This window comes from Terrapene carolina, unplaced genomic scaffold, assembly GCF_002925995.2.
Source record: "Terrapene carolina triunguis isolate 2854851 unplaced genomic scaffold, T_m_triunguis-2.0 Scaffold139, whole genome shotgun sequence".
Classification (NCBI taxonomy): Eukaryota; Metazoa; Chordata; order Testudines; family Emydidae; genus Terrapene; species Terrapene triunguis.
Window position 1 is genome coordinate 12,358,100 of NW_020664490.1, and position 14,877 is coordinate 12,372,976.

Below are 14,877 nucleotides of genomic sequence, written 5' to 3' on the forward strand. Positions count from 1 at the left end.
CCGTCCTCACTCCATAACAAAGCCCTAAGAGTATGTCTACATTGCAATAAAATATCTGAGGCTGTCCCATGTCAGCTGACTTGCGCTCACAAGGCTTGGACTGCGGGGCTACAAAATTGCAGTGTAGACATTCGGACTCACTCTGGAATCTGGGCTTTCAGATCTTCCCCTGTTGCAGGGTCCCAGAGCCCAGGATCTAGCCCAAGCCCGAAGCTGGACATCTACATGCAGTTTTATAGCCATGCAACCTGAGCCCCACAAGGCCGAGTCAGCTGTCTGGTGTTTTATTGCTGTGTAGACATACCCTTAATGGCTCAGGACTTGGCTGCCTCTCTCCCTGGGCCATGCTGCTGTAGCTGAAATCCCTGACAATTCCCCAGCTGGAGTGCTCCTCAATACAAATGAGAAGAAATTACTGGTAGGGTGTTCTTTGTAAGGGATCACTATCTTTAGACCTCACTTCCCTTTTCTTCCTCCACTCCCTCAATTCACTGGTGTCCAGGTCTGTTAAACCTCTGGGTGTGCTACAAATTACTTCTACCCCCTTGGCTTTTGGAGGAATTGAGGTTGATTTTTCTCCTTTTAGCTGGTGATGTTTGCGTGTTAAAGTGCAATGATCCTTACAGAAGTTCATTGTACCTGGCAGAATTGTAACCCACACACCTCCTGGGTGTGGTGTTCTGTCCCATCTAGTGGCACCAAGACCACTTGGAGAGAGAGAGAGAGATTAATGAGTTTGCTCTACAGCTTTAGCTAGCAGCCAGTTGGCTTTTAGCTCATGCAGTAGAGGCTCATGCACTAATCTCCAGAGATTCTAGGTTCGATCCTGACGACTGCGGTCTGTTGGCATTACAGAATGATACGTTGTTTTTAAAATCCATTATAATATGAGTTTACAATGTTTGTTCCCAGATGTCTCAGCTATTCATTGAGCTCTGGCATTCTTTCAGAATATTCCTCTATTTTTTTTCTTCAGGTTTTCCAGCTGTCTGGTTTGCATGGCCTTTTGGCAGAATGATTTAAAGAAAGCACAGGACTATCATATCATAACTAGTGTTAAATTAGATCATGTGCTCAAGTATTATGTTCAAAAGGCAGGAAAAGAACAGAAAGGAGCCCAGTTTTCCAGAGGAAGGGTGGGACATGATCCTAAGCAGTAATATTCTCCTCTCCCTCTATGTGGAAGCCCCTCTATACCATCTCAGGGCATTGGGGACTCATGGCTTAATGTGTATGTGTATGGGACGGCAATTAATAGTAGGCATGTGTCAGCTCATTTTTTCCTCTTTTAATCTAAGTTAACTTTTGGGCTAAATTTTCAGACGGGCCTCAATGGGGCTCCTAAATTTGTTCTCAAAATTGAATGCCTGCCTTTTCATGTCTTTATATATGTGCAGTTTTGAATAATCAGTTTTTTGTGTTTCTAAAAGCTAGGGTTTATATATGCAACCAAGATTTATGAATGCTTAATGAATTAACCGACTTGCACTCTCAAATATTGCTTGCATGAAGAGATTTGGGGATTTTCAGTATATACAACTCGGGAATGTAAATATAGACTCTGATCCTGCAAACGGTGGTCCACCAGGGTGGATTTTTACACCAGTGCCAGGTTGCATCAATGTCACTGGGATTCAGGCATGTCTATACTGCAATAAAAGACCCACAGCACAGCGGTGGCTGACCCAGGTCAGCGGACTCAGGTTCACAGGTCTTGGGCTGCACGGCTATAAAGTTGCAGTGTAGATGTTTGGGCTCAGACTGGAGCTCAGGCTCTGAGAGCCCACGAGCGGGGGTGGGTCTCAAAGCCTGGGAGTCCAAGCTGGAATGTTCATACACAGCTGTAGTAAGATGAGGCCCTGAAACATAAACCTTTATATCAGAGGCCCAGTATGAGTCCTGAGGCCTGAACTAAAACAATGGTCAAGACTTTGCTAACATAAAGCAAAGTTAAACTGTGAGCCAGAGGCAGGTCCTGCTCACAGAAGCTGGCAAGGAAAGGGCTGATGCTGCAAAAAGAGACATATCTAAAAGGTACTGGACACCAGATATCAGACCATTCGCATACTTGCACATTCCACACAGATAACAAGGATGGGGGCAGAAGGGTAAAATGATGGATAGAGTTGTTTTATTCGAACCAACATGTACCAGGTGAGAGGCGGCACCTTTCTGCGTAGAGGGGTTGTACCTCAATATGTCAGGAGTATTGTATAACTTGTTTGTACCTGTGTACAAGAACACATCCCTGGGGCAGTGTCTTTGTCTGGCCTAGGGGGCAGTGGAAAGTCCCGCCATTGAGTGAGCCGGTCCATTGCCAGGGAGCACATATGTACTAGCAGAACTGTAGATATCTAATCCGGGGAGTTAGAGACTATGTTTCTCTTTGACAATAAACCTGGCCGGGTGCCTTCATACCTTATCGGAGTCTGTGGTCATTGGGGGTTCTCTCGGGGTCTGCTGTGCCAGTGATCTGCAGAGCCTGGGCAGTACACAGAGGGAACACACACACGCAGCCAAAATTAAGAGGGTTAACACCTAGAATTAATACATTAACACATGGAGTTGTCCAAAAACAGTTAACTGCAGTAAAAAAGGGCACTCCTGCAATCCATTTGGCATGCACACAAAAGCAACAAACACTGTGGGAACAAATTCAGGTTTTATAAGAGCATGTAACTACCCCCACTCTCCTCTCAGAACCAGGATAAAAACCAGGGGCGCGGTTCCCAACTGTGCAGGTTCCCAACCGCTTTGACCCATGGAACCAGACTCCGCGCTCATATCTAAAAATAGAACCTTCTTTCTCAAATATTTTTATATACCGGTTAAGTTTTGTCCCTTATATGTTTTCTCAGTTTGCTAAACTCAACATTGTGGCCAGTACTTTCAAATACCTTGATAGAGTTAATCTCTCTTGGCTCAGGTCTCCCTACCTTCCTAGGTTGCTCTTCACCCCCCCCTTTCCCTTGCCTCTCCTCACATCGTCTCTCTCTCTTTGTTTTAGAAGTTAAAAGTTATAGTTTTTACAGAAACCTCCAAAAGATACAGCAAGTGAAAACAGAATAAAACAAGAAACAAAAACAAAACAAGGTAAAAGCTTTACTTTAAATAAATCCAGTAAATTAATTATTTTAACCCTTCAGGAATGCAACAGCTGGAATTATTCCTAACTTTCTTGAAGATATGGGTGCCAAGCAACAGAAATACACACTCTGCTTCTAATCCTAACCACTAACTAATATTTAAAACATGGACTTTTCTTATTTCCATATAGCAGAGTTTTAAAATAATGTTAAATATAAAGTAATACAAAATTCCTTGTTACCAAATTAATACGCTACAGTTGGCAAATATTAATATATATTTTTATCAATTTATGTTAAAAGTTTTAAATTAGGTAATAACTTGTTTATTCAAATGTTTAACCCTTTTTATTTTTTATTTTTGTTTGCCTTATTTTGTATACTTATGAATAGAATTCTGGCACCATTTGTTTTTAATTGTAAGTTTGTCCTGTATGTCCTGTGTGTTGTCCTGTGTTGTATGTTGTGTGTGTCACGTGACTATTTTTCATTATTTTTATTTTGTTGCAACAAAAGTCAATTTTATACCCTTTTAAAAATATATGTATATGTGGTATCACACTATTTTAAGATCATGGTTGGGGTATAATCATAGTATTATTAGCACCAATGTTTTGTGCAAAGTTCAAAAAGGTTTCAGTTATATATACATATATTTCTGCCTCAACAAAATAATGCAATTGCAAACAAAAATAATTCTCTTTTATCAATCACAGTTTTGTTTTGTTTTTTAAGTTTTTTTTATTTGTTATTCAAGAAAAAATGTAAGGGGAAACCTCAACATTAAGGTAAAGATAATATTAACAAAATGTCAATTTCTTGTTTGGGCTTTTTATAAATTTGTTTGCACTTTTAAATATAGTTATAAGAATGTGATAGCAAAAATATTTAAAAATAACAATTTATGCATATAGCTAACCAAATAATTTCAACAGGTTTCCACATTTTCAACAGGTTCCCACCTTTGGCTCCCAAACACAACAAAGCATCATGAAAGTTTAATACCCTTAAAGTATTTGTATGGACCTGTATTTAAAATTTATTTTGGTTTAATTTTATAGTTGGTTTAATTTTATATGCTTTTCTTTTGTTATGTTATGTTAATGGGAAGCAGTGGTTGTTAAAGTTTGTGCTTCTAAACAGTTAACAAGAGTGAAATTGGTATCACAAGCAAATTAACTCTAAAAAGCTTGGTAAAAACTCTGTTAACTCTTGCTAAAACAGAGTACTCTGCAAGGGAAAGCATTACACCTTCTCATAGAAAATTGTGAGCATCTATTTTAGCAGTTAAGCATTTTATTTAGTATAAAATATTAGTAATGCACCTCAAGTGAAAATGAATGTCTATACAACAATTGCAAAGTATAGCTTGTGTTATAAAAGACTTGGTCCCTATTATATTGTCCCTATTACATTGTAAACAAACTAAGTTAAACTGTGTATTAAGTTTGGGTTACTGAAAACAAAAACAAAAAAGGAAAAAAGAAACAAAAAACTTTACTATGTTAACTAACAAAAGTTGTTTAAGTTGCATCCCACAGACCAAAACCACCAGAAAATATCACACCCTGAAGACACCAGAAAATATCAGTATACAGTGAAGAAACCCCCAAGCATCAAGAAAAGAAAAATGAAGTGTTTTATAAATAAGAGACTGGTCAAATACACCTCTATCTACCATATATGGACAATTAAGTTAACAATCAGCTAAAAACCACTAGCTGGACCAGGATAAACCGTGATTTAATTTCAACTTGGTTACAGTGTAAAAACAACTGTATTATTGCTGTACTACTGTATTATTGTTGTACTGTTGTATTATTGCTGTATTGTATTATTGCTGTACAACATTTACAATGTGCATAACCTTGCTAAACTGTTTAACCAACACCCAGGTAAAAATCAACAAATTAATGGCATCAAAGAACATGAAAGCAAGGAAAAAACAAATTGGTAAAGAAATTAAGTTACACAGTAACTACAAATTGGATAAAAAAATTCTCCGTTAGTACCAGTCATAATTTGGGTTACTGACACTGCATCCTAACTAAGGCACATGTTATTCAAAACAATTTTGTTCAGTGTCTGGGTACCAATACTAATCCTGACAGCAATATTTGATAAATTGGTTACTGTCCATTCAGTAGGTTATCTGAAAGACAGCATCCATAAAAAACAACTGGATCTACATCAACTACTGGTGTATCACAGAGCAGTTCAATCCATGGAACAGAGAAGCTATCTACTTCTGTTTCCTGCCCAGTGAAGCTTACCAGAGGGTGACAACAGTGAAGCTTACCAGAGTTTGACAACCAGCAGTAAGGGTAATCTATAACATGAATGGACAGTACTATGTAGTAACTAATTACAATATATTTATATATAAAGGCCTCAGTGGTAGTGTCACTACTTCAAATTTCTGTTTTACTTCTCATATACATAGCACTGTGGGACACATTATCACAATCCCTATCCCAGTATTTCAAAACACTCAGCCTACTACTAATAATGATACAGATGGTAACTGTAATTGCCCTAATAAAAGCAGATTGCTATCTGCAGTACCACAAGGGCCAAACTACATCAACAGATTGGAAAAGAATTGTTATGCTTGGATATAAAGTGCTATTATATGTATACATACATACTATACATATATGCCCATATACACTACGAACATAAGAACGGCCATACTGGGTCAGACCAAAGGTCCATCCAGCCCAGTATCCTGTCTACCGACAGTGGCCAATGCCAGGTACCCCATATCCATATTATTCATATATATTAATGATTTGGGAGTGCCTCTAAGGCTCAATCATAATATTACATTCCTCAGTCACGGTCACGGGCCTAACATTCCCAGGCCCACCATAAGGGACTAAAAGATAATTGGATAATAAAATCTGACTATCAGTTGTATGAGGGAATGTGCAGATTAAAAAGACAGATGGGGCATGAGTGTATGGATGGTAAAATAAAGTAGCCACATAACAGTGTTTAGCCCACTGGATTATCTTTAGTTCATGCATTATGCTTTTCCGGGACGATGGGTAAACATCCTCCCCATAAAAAGACAAAAAGTGGGGGAATGTAGTAAGATGAGGCCCTGAAACATAAACCTTTATATCAGAGGCCCAGTATGAGGCCTAAGGCCTGAACTAAAGTAATGCTCAAGACTTTGCTAACATAAAGCAAAGTTAAACTGTGAGCCAGAGGCAGGCCCTGCTCACAGAAGCTGGCAAGGAAAGGGCTGATGCTGCAAAAAGAGATGTATCTAAAAGGTACTGGACACCAGATATCAGAATATTTGCATACTTTCACATTCCACACAGATAACAAGGATAGGGGCAAAAGGGTAATATGATGGATAGAGTTTTGTTCAAACCAACATGTACAAGGTGAGAGGCGGCACCTTACTGCGTAAAGGGGTTGTACCTTGCTACGTAGAGGGGTTGCACCTCAATACGTCAGGAATGATGTGTAACTTGTTTGTACCTGTGTATAAGAACGCATCCCTGGGGCAGTGTCTTTGTCTGGCCTAGGGGGCAGTGGAAAGTCCCGCCACTGACTGAACTGGTCCATTGCCAGGAAGCACATATGTACTAGCAGAACCGTAGATATCTAATCCGGGGAGCTAGAGACTGTGTTTCTCTTTGACAATAAACCTGGCCGGGTGCCTTCGTACCTTATCGGAGTCTGTGGTCTTTTGGGGTTCTCTCGGGGTCTGCTATGCCCGCGATCTGCAGATCCGGGGTAGCACACAGAGGGAACACACACACGCAGCCGACTGATATCAACATTGAACAGAGCAGAGCACCACACTGGTAGCGTCTGACAACAACAGCTATTTTTAGGCCTACAAGCTTGAATCACCTGTCCCGGGCTCTGAGGCTCTGTGCTGTGGGTTTTTTATTGCAATGTAGACATGAGCACGGAAATCCACTCGCATGGATCAGCTTGCAATATCAGGACATTAAATGTTCCTTTTGACAATTTGATTCTTAATATTAATTGGCAGCGAATTTGTTGACACAACAGGCACATTTTTCCACACCCGTATCTGAAACAATGCTAAAAACTGTTTTGGCTTTAAATCTTGTACTATTTGTAATGAAAGTGAAAGGCAATTTTCACAAAAGGGAAAAATTGACATAGGGATCTGTTTTTTGATTGGGGCTAATAAATTTGAAAATGTGTGATATATTCCAGTATGCAAGTACAAGTGCTGGAGGAACCAACTAGGGGCAGAGCTCTTCCTGACCTGCTGCTCACAAACCGGGAAGAATAAGTAGGTGAAGCAAAAGTGGATGTGAACCTGGGAGGCAGTGACCATGAGATGGTCGAGTTCAGGATCCTGACACAAGGAAGAAAGGAGAGCAGCAGAATACGGACCCTGGACTTCAGAAAAGCAGACTTTGACTCCCTTAGGGAAGTGATGGGCAGGATCCCCTGGGAGAATAACATGAGGGGGAAAGGAGTCCAGGAGAGCTGGCTGTATTTTAAAGAATCCTTATTGAGGTTGCAGGAACAAACCATCCCAATGTGTAGAAAGAATAACAAATAGGGCAGGAGACCAGCTTGGCTTATCAGTGAAATCCTTGCTGATCTTAAACACAAACAAGAAGGTTACAAAAAGTGGAAGATTGGAAAAATGACCAGGGAGGAGTATAAAAATATTGCTCAGACATGCAGGAGTGAAATCAGGAAGGCCAAATATCACACTTGGAGTTGCAGCTAGCAAGGGATGTTAAGAGTAACAAGAAGGTTTTCTTCAGGTATGTTAGCAACAAGAAGAAAGTGAAGGAAAGTGTGGACCCCTTACTGAATGAGGGAGGCAATCTAGTGACAAAGAATGTGGAAAAAGATAATGTACTCAATGCTTTTTTTGCCTCTGTCTTCACAAACAAGGTCAGCTCCCAGATTACTGCACTGGGCAGCACAGCATGGGAAGGAGATGACCAGCCCTCTGTGGAGAAATAAGTGGTTCAGGACTATTTAGAAAAGCTGGATGAGCACAAGTCCATGGGGCCGGATGCGCTGCATCAGAGGGTGCTAAAGGAGTTGGCAGATGTGATTGCAGAGCCATTAGCCATTATCTTTGAAAACTCATGGTGATCCGGGGAGGTCCCGGATGACTGGAAAAAGGCTAATGTAGTGCCCATCTTTAAAAAAGGGAAGAAGGAGGATCTGGGGAACTACAGGCCAGTCAGCCTCACCTCAGTCCCTGGAAAATCATGGAGCAGGTCCTCAAGGAATCAATTCTGAAGCACTTAGAAGAGAGGAAAGTGATCAGGAACAGTCAGAATGGATTCACCAAGGGCAAGTCATGCCTGACTAACCTAATTGCCTTCAATGACAAGATAATAGGCTCTATGGATGAGGGAAAAGCAGTGGATGTGTTATTCCTTGACTTTAGCAAAGCTTTTGATACGGTCTTCCACAGTATTCTTGCTGGCAAGTTAAAGAAGTATGGGGGGGATGAATGGACTATAAGGTGGATAGAAAGCTGGCTAGATCGTCGGGCTCAACAGGTAGTGATCAATGGCTCCATGTCTAGTTGGCAGCCGGTTTCAAGCGGAGTGCTCCAAGGGTTGGTCCTGGGGCCGGTTTTGTTCAATATCTTCATTAATGATCTGGAGGATGGCGTGGACTGCACCCTCAGCAAGTTTGCAGATGACACTAAATTGGGAGGAGTGGTAGATACGCTTGAGGGTAGGGATAGCACACAGAGGGACCTAGACAAATTAGAGGATTGGGCCAAAAGAAATCTGATGAGGTTCAACAAGGACAAGTGCAGAGTCGTGCACTTAGGACAGAAGAATTCCATGCACTGCTACAGACTAGGGACCAAATGGCTAGGTAGTAGTTCTGCAGAAAAGGACCTAGGAGTTACAGTGGACAAGAAGCTGAATATGAGTCAACAGTGTGTCCTTGTTGCCAAGAAGGCTAATGGCATTTTGGGCTGTATAAGTAAGGGCATTGCCAGCAGATCAAGGGATGGTGATCATTCCCCTCTATTTGACATTGGTGAGGCCTCATCTGGAGTACTGTGTCCAGTTTTGGGCCCCACACTACAAGAAGGATGTGGAAAAATTGGAAAGAGTCCAGCGGAGGGCAATAAAAATGATTAGGGGGCTGGATCACTTGACTTATAGGGAGAGGCTGAGGGAAATGGGATTGTTTAGTCTACAGAAGAGAAGAATGAGGCAGGATTTGATAGCTGCTTTCAACTACCTGAAAGGGGGTTCCAAAGAGGATAGATCTAGACTGTTCTCAGTGGTAGCAGATGACAGAACAAGGAGTAATGGTCTCAAGTTGCAGTGGGGGAGGTTTAGGTTGGATATTAGGAAAAACTTTTTCACTAGGAGGGTGGTTAAGCACTGGAATGGGTTACCTAGGAAAGTGATGGAATCTCCTTCCTTGGAGGTTTTTAAGGTCAGGCTTGGCAAAGCCCTGGCTGGGATGATTTAGTTGGGGATTGGTCCTGCTTTGAGCAGGGGGTTGGACTAGATGACCTCCTGAGGTCACTTCCAACCCTAATATTCTATGATTCTATGTTAGTAGATTATTTTCTGCAGCTGACAAGATAATATTTCACTCTTGACTAACTTTGAGACATTTTGTAAAATGTTCTGCCTTTGCAGAAGAAGGATGATCATGTGGATGGGATACTAGACTATGAAAAAATAGGGCCTGAGATCTGGGTTCTATTCCCAGCTTGCTATACACTTCCTGTGTGATCACAGACAAGTCACTCAACTTCTCTGTACCTTCTCTGGGAAATGGAGATAATACTTCTCTGCCTCATAGGGGTGCTGAGAGAGGCTACATTCACTCTGGTTATGAGGCCCTCAGATACGATGGTGGTAAATACCATAACAAAATCTTTACATAAAGGGCATTTTCTCACTGAGATTTGGTGTGATTTGCCTGTAAATATGGACAGTTACCACAATAATGGACTGCATTTCACAGGCCAGTAGTTAATCTCAATATATATATATTTCTTCATGCATATAAAGAGTTAACAGTTGTACATTGCTATAAGGGATCCCTGATAGTCAATCCTGGTATTCATGCAGAGATGCACACGGTGATACCCCACGAGCCATGTTTAATAGGTAGCTTTTTTTAAAGCAAGTCTTTTGACAGCAATAGGAAATGAGGAGGCTGTGAGGACGATATTCATGGAGATTTAAAAGACCCAAATTGCTTTCAATTAGCAATTGTGGAGTAATATCCTTTGCTTGTTCTTTTTTATTTGTTTGTAGTTGGATAGAAATGAAACAAACAGAACCCAGTCATTTTATTAATAATAGTTATTACTTCAGGATACCACAGGTAGCTTTGTGAAATTTTCACAGTATAATAGCAAATAATCTCCTTGATTTTAATCTGTTTAATACATTATTTAGCCATATTTTTGTATTTTCTATTCAAGAGATACTGAGCTCTACCACACCATGTCGGATCTTATGCACCAGGAAAATAAAATAACATGTTCCCCAAATTTTCAGGCCAATGCACAATGAGTAATCTTAAAGAGGTTATTTCCACTTATCTGAATATAGGAGACATATTAGTATTCTATGTAATATTAGTATATATTGCATAGAGAGGAGAGGGAGAGAAGGGGGAGAAAGCCCGCAGAGAAGATGGTTATATTCTATCAATTGTCAGATACATGGTATTATTCTCAATAAAAGACCGATAGATGGTGCTGTGGAGACAATTTGCAATCATTGTACATATGTGTAACAAGCCACATCATTCTATTACTACACATCTGAATGATGAAGGAAGGAGACTTGTGAACAATTCACTGTTTCTACTCTCATACACACACACCATTAACCCCTATTTATCAAAACGTGGCATGGAATTTTAGATGTATGACTCTCAAGTCTGACAGTCATAGAGCAAAACTCCTACACAACTCTTAGAAAGTATATATCAGAGAGATGCATTAATGTAACACAAGATATGTTTTCTTGCTGAAGGGTGCCTTGTAAATATTTCTGTCATTGTACAGTATTCTGTTTTTCATTATACTGACCATAAAATTTCCATATAATTCATTCTTACTATAATTCCCATCAGTTTCCCCAATATCTGTCCAGGGGCTAAATTTTCTTCCCATTTAAGTAAATGGCACTTCTGCTAATAATTTCAGGGGAACATGATCAAGCCCCCAAGTTTGTCCTTTGCTAGTATCTAACCTGTCACCCCAAATGTCCCATCAGTGTTTAGTACCATTTTCTCATAAACAGCTCTTCTATTTCTAATATGAGTTCCCCAAGGGTCTGATTCCACCAGATATTCACTTGTGGGTCCCTGCACTTGTGCAGAACCCTACTGAAGTGAAACATAAAGGGTCTAATTTCATGGTCCTTGCAGAATCAGGGCTTATGCTTCCCTGTCATTTCATCAGTCCCTCACTTCCCCAGATGTGCTTTATACAATCCTCCAGGCTGTCATTTAACCATTCTCTGCAATAAAGATGCTGCTTGGTAAAGCTAGAAGTGGAATTCAATGTCTCTCACAATTCCTCCTGCCTTATCATTTCTGTCATAACTGCTGCTCTGCTTGTTCTTCCAGCACGCAGTGCCTCCGGGTATTGCTGATAAACCTGAAGTAATGGCAGGGAGAGGCACATTTGTGTTTATATTGGATAATAATGGTTTTCTCTCACTGTGATTTTATTTCAGTTTTTCTGTTTAATAACATGTGTCAATACCAAGGGCTAGATCTTCTCGTATGCAGGCAATAGTGTCAGGAAGTGGGGCCTGCAGCAAATCCAGTCTGGAGCCAGACTTTGGGCAACCAAACAAACACAGCTGGCCTATAGTAGGCTGCCTGATTGGTTACATGGCATGATTGGTTGGAAGAGTCCACAGACCAGCTCTTAAGCCCAGCAGCAGTAGCATGGTGGCTGTTCAAAGGCTTTTTCATGACTGAGATAGCCCCTGCCTTGCCCTTCTCCAGGTAACTGAGTCCTGACTGTTGGCTCTGATTTCTGCCTGTAACCGTAGGGTACAACTGCTCATACCCTGGTCACTGGCAGATGGGCTGTATGGAGATGCACCAACTCCAGAGAAGCCAGGGGAGACACTGTGCCTCAGGAATACAAATAACTCACAGGTTGTACTGAACAGGAGAGGAGAGATGTAATTTGTACAAACCCTGTATTGAGTGCAGCACACACTGTGCAGCCAGCCTGCTCCCTGCCTCTCCCAATGCAGTTGTCCTGGGTACATCTGGTGTGCAGCCCTGTTCTTGGTGGAGCACTAAAACAATTGATTAGGCAATGTAAGGCATCTATGTGTTTGGGGTGGAGGTGGGGAGAATGATGGGAGGAAATGCCTGCTTCATTCTACTCCTCTGTGACTGCAGCATGGCTAAGAACAATCTCATCCTGAATGATGACACTTCTTATGTTGTTTATCATCTCCCTGTTTCTTTAATGTAAAGAGTCTATTGATCTCGTGTTCCTTTTCTCCCTGATGACTGGCCATCCCTCCCGGTGAAATGAATCCTGTGCTTGATTTTCTTGATGATTTAGACACAGATTTTTTTTCCTCCAAAAGAATGCAGCTCCCATTCAGAAGCTTAAACAAAAGGGCCAAATGTTCCAAAGTGCTCAGCCCTTAGGAGCTCCCACAGAGACCCATAAAAGCTGATGGGAGTTGAGCATTTGGGAATATCTGGCCCTTATTGTCTGATGTTTGATTTGTTCTTCAAATGGTGCTAAATTTTGGAAACCATCCGTGATATAAGCAGGAAACCACAAAGATGTCCTCTCTGCTTGTGTGAGCTATGAAGCCAGTCGGTGAATAAGTATTTTCTTCTGGGATGACAGCAAATATATTTCTGTAAATTTAAAATGACTGACAAATACAAATATTTTAGAAATAGAAAAGGTCTCTATGGAGAGAAAATTAATCTACAAAGAGAGAAAATGCTGTATGACTCATGGGAGCTCAGTAATTAGAATAAGTGATTTTTCTATGTCTAAAGCAATTTCTAGGGTTTTGGCAAACTACTCATCATTCTTAATGCCAATAATAAAACTTGAAATTCTTGAAAGTCATAGTAATTATGGGTTATTTGCACAGATGCAATTACACAAGAGAAGAAATATTTTCCCACCCACAACACTCCCTAAGCACAGAGAGGAAAACTTACAGTAAGTCATTAAGGGATGCATTGTGCCTTTAATGAACAGCCCAGCATTGGGGTGGTGGTAGGGAAGTCATCTGCCCCAAGGGAAGCTCCCTGAGGCATTATATCTGAGGCAGAGATGGTATCGCCCAGTGCTCCAGTGGGCATTCATTGCTATGGTTTTTGGGCATTCACGTTCTCAGCCAGTTCTGTCCTCTTTTGCCTTGTCTCCAAGCCTCAAAGAGACCCTGGTCTATGAATTCACAGTAGAGGGAGTCTTGGTTCAACTTACCAGTTTGGGCCTCAGCCTTCCAACATGCTGATCTGCAATCTCCATCTGGGCACAATTTTGATTCTGCCACTATTAGATCGCTAGCTGTTGCAAATCCACAGTGGTGCTGTTATAATTTACACCAGATGAGGATCTAGCCCACTGAGTAGTTCTTACTTTGACTAGTCCTATTGATTTCTGTGGGGTTATTCATGGAACAGGATGCTAGTTAACAGGTGTAACTTTTGAAAAGTTTGGCCTTAACCTCTGCTTCGGTTTACCTGAAAAACTGGTTAAAAACTACTTATTTGCTTCAAGGCATGTGGTCAGTGAAGCTGGATGAATGCTTCATATACATAGCCAGGATTATTAATTCTCATATTTAATCATGTGCGCCTGAGTTTCTGGAATATTCTAGCAAACATGGATAGGCAGGGATTTTCACAGAAATTGTGATTACAGAATATTTATGAAACAATATTCAAAACGAACTGCTCAGAAATGAGCTGGGAGCCTAGAGTTATTTTGGTAAAGCATTCAGCAAATCATTTGGAATGGTGACTACATTTTGAACATATCAGTCTGTTTGCAGACAATTCACAAAAGCAAGCATGCAGTTGTCAGAAAATGTATTTGTCATAAAATATTTACCCAGTTCTAGCTCTGAGGCCTAATTAATTGTGACTGCAGAGTTTTCAGAGCACTGGATGAAAGGTACTACATACAGTCAATGAAGTAGCATTGACAGAGGGGACCTAGAAAGAGTTAATACAGATCTGTGCTATATTTATTCAATTGGGGTTGGTCCATGGATACTCCTGTTCTGTCCTGTCCCAGGCCTTGAGACCCTTTCCCATCAACTCCTATTGGAGGATGTGGCTTACCTCCAGCATCTGCCTCTGTCTGGCCCTCAGCCCTGGCACCCTAAGCCAGGGGACAGCTGACTGCCCTAACCCCAAGACTGCCCTGCTCTATTTCCCAGAGCTACTTTCTATGGTGCCTGTCTCCTCCAGTGCCTCTTCAGCGGTACACCTTGCCAGGTTCATTCTCAACTCCTTTTCCACAAGGAAGCACACTGGCTCAGAACTTGGCCCTTGGAGAACTTCCCCAGCTGGCTAATCAAGTTCTCCTCAGACCATCTTCCCTTTTTGCAAACAGGAAGCTGTTTATATGCTGCCTTCTGGCAGGCCTTGCTCACTTTCAAACTTGTGTTCTTTGAATAGTCTCATCATCCTAGAAGGAAATCGGGACCAATGCTCACTTGGGCATAAACTCCATTTTAAGGGCCACCTCATTCTGACCCAGGCATCAATGGGGGTCTCACATAAGTGAAGAAGAGACTCTGCCACAGAGGCAACC